This window comes from Coenobita brevimanus, chromosome 14 (assembly GCF_032717465.1).
Source record: "Coenobita brevimanus isolate Jiangsu-jjx chromosome 14, ASM3271746v2, whole genome shotgun sequence".
In the NCBI taxonomy this organism is placed as follows: Eukaryota; Metazoa; Arthropoda; class Malacostraca; order Decapoda; family Coenobitidae; genus Coenobita; species Coenobita brevimanus.
In genome coordinates, this window is record NC_136967.1 from 15925001 (window position 1) to 15941260 (window position 16260).

The following is a 16260-nucleotide window of genomic DNA, read 5'->3' on the forward strand; positions in this document are numbered from 1 at the left end:
GGCTTGCGGTGTGCAGGGAGGGAGCGGCACAACGACAACAAAAAAAGCAACTAACATATGCAACAATAACAACAACAATAGTAGTAGTAGTAGTAGTAAATAATAACAATAATAATAATAATGATAATAATAAAGCTGCCACAACAACAGCCAACTATGCCCACCCATGTTTGTGTACACAGCCATGAGCCATCCCTGACCTGCTTCCGCACAACTTCAACTGCGAATACATCATCATTAACACCCACCACATCCACCACCACCACCACCACATCCACCATCACTGCCACCACCACATCCACCACCACATCCACCACCACCACCACCTCCACAACAACAACAACAAAGCCCACCCACGTTTGTTTGTATGCATTAAATTATCCTGCCCTGAACCATTCCTGACCTGATACCACACAACTTCTACTACGAATACAACAACAATAACTACTACTACTACTACTACTACTACCAGTACTACTACTACTACTACTACTACTACTACTATTACTGCTGCTACTACTACTACTACTACTACTACTACTACTACAATCACCACCACCACCACACCCACCATACCCACCCGTGTTTGTGTGTAGTTAATAATCTTGCCCTGAGCCATCCCTGACCTGATTCTACATTCCACTGAGCTCAGTGCCGCCCTTCACCTTGTCCCACTCACTACACTACCCTTCCTATTATTCCCTGCCATGCTTCACGCCTCCTCTGCTTGCCGGAAATTGTTCTGAGCGTCCATCCTTCAGTGTCTCTTTCACTTTTTCCTTCCCTGCTTTCCTTGCCCCTTCTTTTCCCCTCTTCCTCTCTTCCTTCCGCTCCCCCACCCCCCCTTTTTATAGCTTCTATCGCAATGTGTCAGACATGAAAGCAAGGCAGGCTTATTTTGTTTTTATTCTTGTTGCTAGAGAAAACTTTGAAATAAACCTTCACTTCTCGTAAATCAATGATCCTACAGCAACCATTTTCACAAGCTATCCTTTGAAATAAAGTCATCTTTCACTACACTTAAACCATTAATCCTACAGCACCCATTTCCACAGAGTATCCTCTCACGGCCCCTACCCACACCCCTACCAAACTACTAGCTCATCCCACCCATTTCTATATCCCCCGTGCCCATTTTTACCACCCTTCCCCTTCCTGACACTCCCAGTCTTTGAGGATATTTTGAAATAAACCTTCACTCCTGTCAAACCATTCATCTTACAATACTTATTTTCTCTGGATATGCTTCCCTGCCCCAACCCCAGCGTCCACAAATTTCCAGCCCATCCCTTCCATTCCTTTTACTCACAATGCGCATTTCTTTCACTCCTCTCCACTTTCAAGGTTACATGGCTCGACTCAGGTCATGCATTCAACGAACGCGCTTGTTTTTTAAAATATCGGGTTCATGAGGACGAAAGGGAAGAGACTGAACAAAGGAGATCCAGTAGGAGGAACGGCTAATGCTAGAGCATAACGTGTCTGTAAGTTAATTGTATTTCTAAGGAAGGTGTTAAATTTGTTCCATTGCACCTTACTTGTATGCCACTTGTGAGCTGAGGTTACTTGTGTGTATTAATGGCTTTGTTTGTGTTTAAGATTGATATAGCTAAGTTCTGGTATTTCTTCAGACCAAGAAGGCTATCATTACCGCTTCCCTCAGTGCTTTGGTGCTTCGAGGAAACCAGCTGTGTGCATGTTCATATTTCTCTTCATTTATTGCATATGGCTGTAGGTTATATCTTCGTCATTTCCAGGTTGTCTCATATGTTGCACACTCTTCTCCCAGCAATAAAGAACATTATATTTCCCATACGATTCGATGCAAAAAATTATTGACTACAAAAAATGGAAGAATTATGAATGGCTGCAGTTTAAAGTGTGAAAAAGCTAAGATGATGATGATATGAGTGGAAGGTTAACATCAAAATGTCAAATCAAAATTGTTCACCCACAGGCCCAGCGCACGTCCTTTAACCTTTGCGAGAATTTATCCATTGTCTGTGAGTGTGATCAACAGTGGTGTGAAAATCTGATATTCTCCTGTGACCTTAACCCTATGACTCATTAACAAGTTCACTCAGATGATGTGCGTTCTTGTTATTCTTGGTACATTCAGACGATTTCATTCAGCTTAGTAAAGTTTTCGGACTGCAGGGGTCAGATGTAAATTTCATTAACACCTCCAGTACGAGAGGTTGCTCCTTGATAGAATAAAATCGCCTGAGGAGTGCATGAATAAGCTAAACTTCACCCTTCTTGTAATACATCGTTAAAGCTCACTCGACCTTAACACCAGACTATTTTTTAACAGGAAAAAGCCCTCGGAGGTCAGGTATCAGCAATTGGACTGTCCTTCCTAAGTTAACCAGAATCGTCTGGTGGTAGCAAGAATGAAATGAGAAATACATCATTGGACTGAAGAGGTGAAGGGAAGAGGGTAACACCTGTCACGTATACCTGATTCCTTCACGCCAATCGGGGGAGGAAGTGAAGGAAGGATGGAGGGAGGAAATGAAGGGGAAGGAAGGGTGTGGGAAGGGTGGAGGTGGCGGCGGGGGAAAGAGGGTGTGAGAACAGATAGAGGAAGTGGGATAAGGGAGGATGTGGTAGGAGAGACGAGATGGGTAGGGAGGGTGAGGGAAGAATATAGGTATGAGAAGGGAGGTGAAAAGATGTGTAGAGGTGGCGGGCGGAGAAGAAGGTGAGTGGTGGTGGAGAGGGTGAGGGTGTGGTATGGCGGGAGGGGAAGGCAGGGAGGGAGGGAACACACACGACATAGGCTGACTACAAACAAGCCAAAAGCCTCGTACTGCATACCCAGTTCAGCCATCATGTGCTTTAGTTTTTTTATTTTTTTTATTTATGCTTCCTTCAGACTATCCATTCTCTGTGTAGGGTTCAAAACAATTTTCACAGACCCTCTCATTTCAGTACCACCGTTTATGTGTGTGTGTGTGTGTGTGTGTGTGTGTGTGTGTGTGTGTGTGTGTGTGATATGCCGACATTAGATTATTTTTTTCACTCATCAACTTTGTCATCATTCTCACCAGCTTCATGCTTACCCAATTTTCCCTCAAATAACTAACAAACAAACGCTAAAGTCAGTGATAATAATAATAATAAAATTAATAATAATAAAAATATTAATAATAGTAATAATAATAATAATAATAATAATAATAATAATAATAATAATAATAATAAAATGCAAAGAAATCACCACGAATATTTCACGCTGACGATTCGGGAAAAAAAATTACCTTGAACATTTTTCCTATATCTGCTCTTGTTTTGTGTGTGTGTGTGTGTGTGTGTGTGTGTGTGTGTGTGTGTGTGTGTGTGTGTGTGTGGTGCGAGGCTGTTCAAGGTCAGTGTTTTTCAAGCATTTTTCACCGTCGTCACTTTCACCTCACTCATTCCCTGGGCGAGGGTGCCGATGAGGGAAGGGGAGAGGTAGGTAGGGGAAGAAAGGGAAGGGAAGGGAGAGAGATAAAGAGAAGGGAGATGGAAGGGGAGAAAGGGGAAGGAGGAGGGAAGGAAAATGCGCGGGCACACACACACACACACACACACACACACACACACACACACACACCTGGTACGTCGTGGGTATAGAAATATGTCAAAAATAAATAAATAAATAAAAGCAGACGCTATTAAGTAGACCCTACAACTATACGCTGCTTTCATTTTCACCTAATGTATTTTCCTGACCAAGGCTCTTCTCCTTCCGCTAACCACATTATTTAAAAAAAAAAAAATGCGAAGGGCGAGAAAGGAAGGGGGAGTACTAGAGAAGAGAAGGGGACGGAAGGTACGGTGAAAGAGTGGGAGGGATGCGACAGGGAGAAACAAGGGGACACAAGGTACGGAGAGAGAGAGGGATGACAGGCAGGTGAGAGAAAGGAGAGAATAGTACGAAGAGAGAAAAGGAGAGATAAGGGAGGAGATAATGGGAAAGAAGGGAGGGGCAGGAGGGAGTGAGATGGAGTGTGAAGGTGACGAAGGGATACAGCTAACGTGTAACACTGCAAGGTTACACAGTATATCCGAGCGTAACGTGAGGCATTAGTAGCACCGTAATGTACCTCCACATGAATGTACTGCCACCGACATAAAACCTTCTTGTAAAGCCACGTATAAAACTAATGGCTAATTTAATATCTCCACAAAGTGAATAGGTGTGCCACCGCTACGTTATCAACATCATCATCGACATCATCATCATTCAAAACATATTACCTACTAATGACCTGGGGGGTTATACAAGCCACCTCTACGTTATATTGCAACGTAGAGAAAGACACTAATGAAAAGCTACTCTAATACTGCTCTAGAGCTCAAATGTCACAGGAACGTTAAGTTCTACTGCCACTGCAACGAAAAATTGCGTACAGGGTATACGGGCACTGCTGCATAACTGTATCGGCTCTACAGTATAATACTACACTAACTAGTCCTACAACTAGATCTACATCCTATACACTACAACATAATGTTATACTGCAACTTGAAGCGACAACACATTCACTACAAAAAAAGCTTTACTGACACAACTAGATATTGATACACGACAACAAAACGCTGCAGACACAACTAAAAGCTACATAACAACAAAAAGCCACTCAGCAACAACAACATAAAGCTATACCAGCTATTCCAGTGTAAACTCACAACTGGGCGGCTCCCATATTAATAAGTTCCTGTATTGAGTAAGCCCATCCCGACCTTCGTCAGTCACCATTACTTTCATTTAACGCTTCCTCATACTTAACGTACAAAAAAAAAAAAAAAAAAAATTAACTCAAAAAATAATGGTCTACCTGAAAGTGGTGATATGTAATTATTAGAACCCTATAAGCTAAAAGGATCCAGCCTCAACAATAGGCGATATGACAACTTCCATTGATTCCTGCCACCGCTAGACGATTTTTTCAGCTTCAGGTAGACGTCTTGTAGTGAAGGGGTTAGACAAAAATCCCCCTTCAATCTCTTCCACCCGAGGATGCCACCTGCACTTCCTGCCACCAGACAATTTTCTTCAGTTTCGGGAGAGAATTATTCGAACTGGAAGGGTTAGACAGAGCCATAAATAACCCCTTCACAACTACTGTACGGATCCTTCCTTACCTGAATAAAGTCTTTTGGTGTCAGCATGATTAAAATAAATACACGTCCTCATAGTACAGTGATTTACCTCCACGACTGCGAGGGGTTTATCTGAAGCGAACAAAGCGTCTGGTGTTGGCTGGAGTAAGCAGAAATCTTTTAACCCCTTCAGCCCAAGGACGTCCTTATCAGTTTATTCTTGCTGTCCCAGGACGATTTTATTTAGCTTGGAGATGGGATTTAATGCAAGGGCTATTGTAGTTTCTTTCTAATCTCTTCCTATTTATCTATTTATTTATTCATCTGTCTATCCATCTTTCTATGACAAGACGCCACAATCCCATAAGGAGTGGCCACAAACGAAAACACCTTCATGTTACTTTGTTCTCCGACATGAGGCTACCCTACCTCCAACTCACACACATCCCTCTCTCATATACTTCTTCACTCCATTCCTCAATCACATCCTCGGCGTCTCTCTCCCCTCCTCCCTTCCAGCTCACTCACACACACTCTGCTAGTCAGTTTCTCTTTCTCCATCCTCTACGCATGGCCAAACTATCTTAAAGTGTTTCTAAGATGACTAAAATTGTCTGGTAGCAGCAAGAATAAAGCATAAAAAGGGTCATGGTAGTGACGCGGTTAATTCTCGACCAAAGCTTCCATCCAGTCAGCCATTAACCCTGTCGCCGAGGTTAGGTTTCTCTTAACTAAATAACATCGTATGACGTAAGCCGGAATAAAAATGCAAGGTAAACATTTCGCAGTTAAGGATTAACCACTTTAGTCCAATGACATATTTTTGCTTTATTGTTATTTCTATTCTATTTCCACACTGATTCTGTTCAGCTTAGGCGAACGTCACAGTGCTGAAGGAGTTAATGAAGGCAATATCTGACCCCGCCCTTCGATGATCTTACGAAGTTGAAAAAATCAACTGGTTGTAGAAGTGGACTTAAAAAAAAAAAAAAAAAAAAAAAAAAGACGAAAGTGTTAATCATAACTTTTAGGACTACACAGCTCTAACATTCATTGAGCTTACGAGAGGATCCAAGTACCGAACGAGTTAATGGAGCTACATCTGAACCCCCTGATTCTGAAAGACTTTCCTGTGCTGACTTTAATCATCTTCAGATAGCAAGAATAAAATAAATGCTATATAGAGAAACGTCTTTGGAATTAGTGAGTTAATTTCATCGAGAATCCGACGGGCCTTTATAGTTTTGAGAAGAGACGAAGATCTCCGAAATATGAAACTGCGTGCCTTGTTGCAATACCCGTATACTATATTTTATTCTATTTTTCACCAAGTAACACAATTTACTGCCTGACTGAATTTTTAGTTCCTCATGACTGCACACAACCAAACACACGGGAAAAATATTGTTCATCTTCATGGCCATCGAACAAACGGGTGTCGACACTTTCTGTGTAGACCGTACCATACTTTCTACCTGGGCATCAGTGTTCTTGCCTAGTTTCTGTGCAGATGTCCAGTGTGATCAGCCTTAAGAATGTGGACGCTTTTATTGGTACATTCAATTGAACATCAGTGTTCCTGCCTAGTTTCTGTTCGGCTCCCCTAAATCATCTATCAGCCGTAAGAATGTGAACGCTTGCTTTATTGACGGCACATTCACGTTGACAGTACTGGCGTTACCTAACTGGTGTTCCCCTGCCCTAGCCTCTCCCGGGTGGGGGGAATCCCGGACGCTTAGGGAGGTACAAGTACCTGTCAGAAAAACAAAACAAAAAATCACCAACGCCACGTGAGATTCTCCCTCCATCCTTTGACCCACTCCACACACCCCTCTCACCCACTCCACGCGAAATTCATTCCCTCTCATCCACTCTACATGAGAGTCTTACCCTCTCACCGTTCCACTTGAATTATCTCCCCTCTCACCCACTCCACGTGAAATATCTCCCCTCGCACCCACTTCACATGAGATTCTTTCCTTCTCACCCACTCCATATGCAATTCTTCCTCTTTCACCCACTTCACGTGAAATTCCACCCCTCTCACCCACTTCACATGAAATTATTCCCCTCTCAACCACCACAAACCTCTCAGCCACACCACATGAGATGCCTTCATTACCCACTCACTACAACCACACCCCTCATCCTCCCCACACGAGAGTTATCCCATCCGTGAGACACCCTAAATTCACGCTGGATGCAGGCAGTCCGCTTTTAAGATGTGTTTCAGGAAAATCTCACAGCTTTCTACATTGACTCGGTACTGTAAGTTTGGGTGACTGGCAAATCAGCTCTATAGATAACAACTGAAATTTGATAAGACAGTTTTCTGAAATTTAACAAGGACTTAAGAGAAAATAAAAAATCGGTTCATATGTAGGACTTATCGTACCCACAACGCATTAGATAATAATAATAATAATAATAATAATAATAATAACTCATTCAAGTAAACCATAGGACGACTTTTATAGATATTCCCTGCAACCATTACACGATTATACTGGGCGTGGGAGAGACTGGACGTGGTAAGATATAGCCTTCATTAACTCTCTTGCAAAGCCGAGAAAAACCATCAGGAGGCAGGAATAGCATACTCAAGACGTCATTGTAATAAGCAGATTAATTTTCCTCAGTGTTTCACCAGGATGCCATAGCGATCTCACATATTTTTCCCCATATCCATCCTACCTTCGGACGATTTTATTCAGCTTATAAGAGACCAAGAGGGTTGTAAAATATCTACCAAGCCTTCCAGCACAATGACGACACACACACACACACACACACACACACACACACACACACACACACACACACACACAGAGTCCAATAGGATAATGACCAGGGTACAGTTTTTGCACTTTCACAATTCTCTCACTTAGTACCCAGGGCCAAACAAAATGACGGTCACTTCCCTGCCCTCTGAGCTTCGTGCAATAGCGGAGGAAATTCAGGAGGGGCTGGGAAGGAGTGATTATGCCCCCCCCCCTTGTGTGTGTGTGTGTGTGTGTGTGTGTGTGTGTGTGCTACTTCCCCCCCATGATTTGCAGATATAACAACAACGTACTCACACAGTAAGTAGTGCTGGCAGTTTGGAGTACTGAATCCATTAACAGTATTTTAAAATTTTGGGGACGAGCAAGACCATGTACTTTTTCGTTCCTGTTACGGATCCGTTTACACCGTTCAGTTCCTGTTCGGTACGAGTGTCGAGTTTCTGAGGGAGCCGCCTGATGTGGCCTGTAAACTTTTGGACACAGAGCGAAGCAAGGTTGGTGTCGCTGATTACCCCAGCTATTCTGAGATTATGCAGTAATGTATTTGACTGATACTAGACCGATATTCCGATACATACGAGCAGAAACCACTTTCACATTGGCTTACCGTACTTTCCGGGGTGGCCGACAGTGACGATTCTGAATGCTTATTTCATCCCGATCGGCCAGTAATTGTGTCCTGAGAGAGATGAAACAAAAGTATATAAGTTCTACGATATTTTACGGAAAATGTGGACTTATTTTACATATTTCACGTGTCCGTGATAGGGGCAAAAGCGATAAAGTTCGAAGACCGTCCAAATGGCCTATTAATCATTTCAATCCGATGACTCATGTTTAAATTTTGGTTTTTATATTTACAGATGATTTTATTCAACTTAGGGGAGACGTCTAGCAGTGAAGGGATTAAAGAAGGCAATATCTGACCCCTCCTGAAGTCGATCCTATGCTCAGTAAAATCATCTGAATATAAAAAAAAATTGAAGTGTCGTCGGGGTGAAGGGGTTAAATGAACGTCTTGGAGGAAGAAACATTATATATTAAAAAAAAAAAAAAAGAAGTACCCTAGTCTTATGAACATGTTTATCCCCCCCTTTTTTTTTAATCTGCATTATATTTCCGCCACTCGAGCAGGCAGAACAAGAAATACTGGGAGATTCTGTACGCTCCTTTTCATTTGCCTTTCCTGTACTATAAAATAACTTGCAATACCACCTTCTCGTGAGTAAGAATTACATTTGCAGGAGGAACAAGAGATATGAAAAGATCCCCTGTGCTCCCTTTCCTTCCTGCAAAAGCAAAGCACTCTTAGGGGAGAGGTTTGAAAATATCCCCAGAAGCCCATTCACCCAACTATCAACTCTTTGGTTTTCTTCTTGCTGACACGATACTGTTTTTTTTTTTCTTTCAGTGATCTTAAGCAAGGTCTCTTGCAGAGAGAGGGTTAAAACGAATGGGGGAAGGAATAATGAAGAATTAGCACCATGCCATAATACGGCTATATGGCATTGTAGGAGTAGAGGGAAAATAAAGGCCGGAAGAAACATGGAAATACCAAGAAGAGAGGTAGGACAGAAGAGCAGAAGAGGACAGTAGGGAGAGTAAGACTGGAGACAACAAGGCCCCTTTTAAGCGCCACTTATAACAAGCAGGGATACTGGGGAAGTATTCTTTCGCCCTCCTCCCAGGCGGTAGGGTAAAAATGAGATAATACGAAAAACAAAGCGATTTCTGATAATAGTAAACTGCAATCCAGTCTTATTTATCATTAAATTTGCATAAGAATCGGGATCAGTACGAATCCTGGATAAAGTTCTTGCATTGACACCACGTTGGGTAGTAGCCATATAGCCTGGTTGTCCAGTAGGTTGAGGCGCTCCAACCGGATGTGGTTCATAAGGATTTACATCCAAGGAGTAGCTGGGGTTTACTACTGACCTAACATGCTAAGAGTCCCGCAGTTGTCCACACGCCTTAAATGTTTGGACTCTGCAACCCAACCCAGGGGTCCTAAAATTATCATGACGCAATAAATGACTGGATAATGGATAAACAGATAGGCAATATTATCTTTTACTACCCACTAAGGAAACTTCTGAACATAAGATCTGAAAACATAGACACAAATAATTCTCGCTTTTACTACTCACCTAAGAAACATTTGAACATAAGATCTGAATGATAGACAGGCAAATAGACAATTCTCTCATTCTACTACCCATCTAGGAATTTTTAACGTCAGAGCCCAAGGAACTAACAGAGCTGGAAGCATGGCTGGTAGATAAGCCATTGACGTATTCAGGGAACGGAGGGTGAGCGTGTATATAACTTTCCATTCCGTCTGACCAACTGGGATTTTTTTTATTGACTAAGAACCGGATAAGGGAAAGGCCGAGCGTGTTGCTGACAAGGAGGGAGACGGGGAAAGGAGGAGGGAAGAGAGACAGAGTTACAGAGCTGCAAGAAAAAGTAGCCTCTGAAAAGGTCTTACGACTAATATACTGAGGAGATACCATGAGTGAAGTTGCACATCTAATGTGAGAAAAGCATCTTAAAACTGAAGGTTCTCTCCACCCACATCTCCCATCCCCAGAATGGGCACGGAAAAGGAAGTGCACCCAACCCGGAGGAAAAAGACCGTGCTGGGATATTTTACAGGAAAGCAGGAAACATTCAGTCTACAGCAAAGTTAGCTCCAACAAGACTGTCTAACCTAGCCTTGAACTGCTCTGTTGAGGACCTGTTGACAAGTTGAGCCGGCAGCCGATTCCAGTTCCTGCAGATCTTGTATGTGAAGAAATTACCTAATGTATCTTGGTGGCAACGCTTCAAGTCAGCCTTCCTGCCATGATTCTTCGTCGAGTTGCTATTCAAACAAAACATTTGCTGATAGTGTTTTGAAATTCAAGCAGGATTCTGGAAACCTAAATTTGCTGCCCACGCACACTTGTCTAACGTTAAGAGGCCCTGTGTATGCAACCTTTCCTAGTATACCATGTGCCTGATGAGAGAGAGAGAGAGAGATGGGAGGAGTAAAAGGGAGAGTGTTAGAGCAGGATGTCAAGGCATAAGACAAAGGAAAGAGAAACTGAGGAGCAGAGAATCAAGGAGGTATTGATGCGGAGAGAGAGAGAGAGAGAGAGAGTAGTGAAAAAGGATGGGGCACATGAAGAGAGGAAGGACAGGGTGAGAGGAGGGAGGGAAGGAGGTGATGAAGGAGAGAAGGAAGTGGGGAAAGAGGGAAGGGAATAAGAATGGAGTTGAGAAGATCAAAAAACGGTAGGGTGTGGGGAGGGGAAAGGAGGAAGAGGGTGAACAAAAGGAGGTTTTGGGGGGAGGGAGGGAGAAGTGAAGAGAGAGGGAAGGTGGTTATGGGAATGAAGGGAAGAGAAAGAAAGGGCATATGAAGCTGGGTAGGGAGGGTTCAGGGTGAGGGGAGGGATGGAGGGAGGGAGGGAGAGAGCGGTGGTGGTGGTACAGTATTTAGGTCACACTCTCACTTTCACCTCACACACACACACACACACACACACACACACACACACACACACAGTCAGAATCGGGCTGCGTACCTCACACTCCAGCACTCACACATGACACATAATGCATCAGTGACGGTATTTTGCATTGTTCACCGTTTTAATTATTCCTACTGTCACAGTTTTTTCTCCTTCCTATACGGCATTCCATCACACCACCATCCCTCGTCCCATCACGCTTTCTTTTATACACTCTATCACACTAGACACATACATCGTCAGTCACATTCCCCTGTCTTGTACACCGTTTTCACCTTCAATCATTCAGATACTTTCTTCATTTTGTCTTTTGCTTCCATCACACACCATCATTCGTCCTGTCTCACACTTTATTTCGCGCTCTGGTCACTGTATACTTCATCAGTAGCAGTACTTGTTGTTCACTGTTTTCATTAATCCTTCAATCATCCTTTTACATCCGAGGCATGGTCTGGGTTTGTTGGTCACATCACACCACCCAGGGAAGAACAGCTGGTCACCTTCACCTAGTCTCTGGCTCCTGCGTTCCAGATTGGCCGATAAAAGATAGAAGACAGGCAGATAGGTAACCATTATTATTATTCTTGCTCAAATAATACTCCGTCACACTCCACCATCACCCCTCCTACCACACTTTCTATCCCATGCACTATTCTTTTGACTCTAATTTGGCCTAAAATTACATCGCTCCATCTTGAGTGCTCACTTACAACAATACAATTGATCTCTAGAATAGGACACTAGTTACGAAGAGGTCCTGTGGAAAGGATGCTGAGCCGTAGCATCGTCTTTTTCTCCCACTGAGATACGTGAAATAAAACTACAACAGGATGAAAATATGGGACAAGTTGGAGTGAAAAAGGGTATAGTCACAGGATTCATCAACGGCGCTACTTTACTTTGTTCACCATTTTAACTAATCCACCGGTCAGGTTTGTTGTCTATCTATCTATCTATAGCCCGACGCCAGCAAAGGGTGGCCGCAGACAACACGCCTCCAAATCACTCTGTCACCTACCATTTGACTGCCCTCCCCCCAACTCACTCCCTCATCCCTCATATACCTCTCAGCTCCATCTCTCCACCTCATTCTCGGTCTCCCCCTCCCTCGCCCTCCCTCCACTTCACCTACATACACCCTCTTGGTCAGTCATTCTCCATTCTCTCCACATGTGCAAGTTTGTTGTACTTCTAGTTATTATTCATTCAGTTTTATATCGCACTCCTTTATTATTCATCTATCTTAACCTTTATCTCATACTTCATCACTCACACTGTTCTGTTTTCACCTTAACTTGGCTCAGATTTTTCTTCTTGCAACTTAATACACACAGCTCAGTGACAGAATAAGACAGTGCTAGTGCTACAGCTCTACATCCTTTCCATAGCGTTTCCTCGTGACTGGCATCATATTCCAGTGTTAACCTACAATGCATTCAAACTGGGGAGAGAGCAAATTTGGGCCATGTTAGAGTAAAAACAGTATAGACACAAGTCATCATTGGCGCTGAGTCACATTACATTTCTTCATTCTTCATACACCCACGTTATCTCCTTGCTCTTCTTTTGCCACATTCCACCATTCGCCCAGACTCATATGCTGAATCATTTTCCATCACCCATACTACACACATGATTATTTCATTCTTCACTGTGTCCTGCGCACACCCTACCTTAATCTCTACCTCACACTTCTTCATTCACACTAAACACATGGATGACACTATGTGTCATCGTACTCTGTTCTTCTTCACTGTCCTTCGATCACACTTTTTTACGCCCTGTCCAGTCACACTCCCTCAGCAATCATTCTTCCTCTTCTAAGCTCCTTCAGTATAAGACAATTTTATATAGCTTAAGGAAAGATATGATGGTTATTCTGAAGACTGTGTTTAACCTCTCCAGTTTGAAAAGTTGCTGTTAAGCTGTGTAAAAAAGTGTGGAGATAGCAAGAAGAAGACGTAGTAGTAGTAGTAGTAGTAGTAGATGTCTCCGTACTCAAGGGATTAATCTCATACTTCAACACCGTTCACAATCCACTTTTTACACTACTTCACATGTTACTTCAAAATCCAGCACCCTTCGTTATACTCGCACTGCATTACACTATATATACAATTCTTTCAGCCATTCTGCTGTCTTTCATTCTACTGCTCACACTGCATGTCACTACCACTCATACTGTTTCACACAATCCTCACACCTTCTCACGCTCCATACCACTCACACTTCCACTCACTACCACTCACATTCTCACTCATGTTCTCATACTGACTTTCACTCTATACCGCATTCCATCACTGACATTCCACCGGTCCAGTCACAATACCTCATATTGCATCACGCCACTACGTTTCATTCTCTCTCTCTCTCTCTCTCTCTCTCTCTCTGACACACACACACACACACACACACACACACACACACACACAGCCACTCCACCAATGCCACCTCTTCACTTTCCACCACATCTACGCCCGGAGTCCCAGCACGCTCCACTTTCCAGACGTTCATACACACTTCGTCAATTTCTCCTGTACGCGTATTAACACTCATCATCCTTCATGTTCTGGGTGGCTTTGGGGATTTCGCAACACCTCTTCCTTAGCGATTTATTTAGCACATTACAAATAATATCCTCTTGAATGCGTTTGATAAAATTTATGTCGATATTAAAACTTTACAACTTTATGTATGAGAAAATGTCAAAGCTTAATATGCAGAATAAATTGCTAAGGAAGAGACGCTACGAGCCTCCTTTACCCCCTAGACCACATAAATTCCGCACATTTTTAACCCCCTTCGAGCCCGACAAATATAGGACGAAATGGAGGACTCAAAGGTCACATAAGGAGGGAACCATAAAGTCTGGCCTTTTGAGCTGCGCGACTACGAGCTTGCAGGCGAAGGGCGGTGCGCAGAACACGTAATCGTAAATTCCTGCAATCGTATTGTGTTGATAATTTTGCTTATAGTCATTCATTATTTTTTAATCCTACACACACCATTTATTAGTTTGGATTATGGTTGTAAATGATGACGATGATGATGATGATGATGACGATGATGATGATGATGATATGGAGGAGGAGGAGGAGGAGGAGGAGAATGGCGAGGATTCTCTAAATAACGACATCATCATCATCATCATCATCATCATCATATTCCCACCTCAAAAAAAAAAAAAAAAAAAAGCAAGTTTTTTAAAAAACTAAAGTCTGAGAAAAATCAAACATCCTGGCCATAGTTAAATGAACCTCAGTGACACAGCCGTTTCACTGCCACTGCGTCTTTTTTATTTCAGTCACACAACCAGCAGACGACTTTATTAAACCGTTTATATTTAGTACTTAACGAGTTGATTAAGGCTATAGCTAATCCCTCGGCTGGATAAATCTCCTCTAAACTGTCTGAAGGTAACAAGAATATATTAAAAATGACATTATATACCAGATTCATGATGCTGATAAATCAATCGCGCCTTCGGAATCCTTGCTACACTTCAGAGGCAAAATCCGCTCGTATTTCTGATAACCTTGTACTGTTATCTTTACCAGTACAGGTACTAATTCTCTACTCTCTCTCTCATATATATATATATATATATATAATATATATATATATTCATTCATTGCCAGACGCCATGTATCCCAAACGGGGTGGCCAACGGCTTAGAGTTCATTGTTTTACAGGGAGGGGCACTAATCCTCCACCAACCCCATTTGACACGTAGGGATGCCAACAGCATCTGGTGTTCCCAGACGGTCACCCATCCAAGTACTAACCAGACCCAACGTTGCTTAACTTCGCTGATCGGACGGGAAGCGGTGTACTCAACGTGGTATGGCCATCATATATATATATATATATATATATATATATATATATAAAATGTGTGTGTGTGTGTGTGTGTGTGTGTGTGTGTGTGTGTGTGTGTGTGTGTGCGTGCGTGCGTGCGTGCGTGCTCGCGCGCCCACGTCATTATAAGAGTTACTACAATTGACAGCAGTTGATTTATATTAACATGCCTCTAGTTGACGGTAACAATATCTTTTGATTAATCTAAACGCAAATGGCCCTCTGTTCGATACCTAAATCATAATTAGGTCCGCCGATTCAAAAAGGTTGCCATGCCTGATCTACCAGTCTATCTGTCTATCTGTCTGTCTATCTACCTACCACGTACCACAGTCTCATCGATATTAAACACTTTAACAGCTGTGGGTTTCACTGACCTAAATATAATCTTTTGACGTGGGCTGAAATAAAAAGAAAAAATATATATCAGCCACAATGATCATCGTGACAACATTTGACCTGAGTTGCAGTGGCTTGTTTCCTGAAATCGTCTCGTTAGCCGGAATAAAATACAAGATTCACTCCACCTTCTATGTTCTATTCTGTTGCTACTACCAGACGGTTTTATTCAGCTTGGGAGAAAAATTTCAAACTGGAAGGGTCAGATGTTGCCTTCATTAACCCCTTCACTACAAGACACATCCTTAAACTGTAAATTAAGATCGTCTGTTTTGTAACCCGAATCAAAGAAATAACAGGCGTCAACATACCGCAGGAGTCAAGGTATATTCATCAGTACCATTAATGTATAATTTTCTTTCACCGTCCCCATTTACTGTTATTTTCGTGAATTATCTCCCATTCTCTCAAGGTGAACTTCGTGTATACTTATCGACGTATCCACATCAGCTTATTCTCTCTCTCTCTCTCTCTCTCTCTCTCTCTCTCTCTCTCTCTCTCTGTATAAATAGATATAGAGTTATTGATAGATAGATAGAAATAGATAGATATACTTTTTTTGTCTATCTGCCTGTCTATCTATTTATCTATCTATCTATATTTATAAATCT

At 42.4% G+C, this 16260-nt stretch overlaps 1 protein-coding gene and 1 non-coding gene across 2 annotated transcripts in view; one reads left to right on the top strand and one right to left on the bottom strand.

Moving 5' to 3' along the window:
* The window catches only part of LOC145389999 (uncharacterized), a 75190-nt gene that overhangs the window by 12612 nt on the left and 46318 nt on the right, over positions 1-16260 (top strand). The window lies entirely within an intron of this gene.
* On the bottom strand, positions 15129-15247 carry LOC145390528 (5S ribosomal RNA). Its single transcript, XR_013895675.1, has one exon. It is a non-coding gene; the product is annotated as a 5S ribosomal RNA (ribosomal RNA).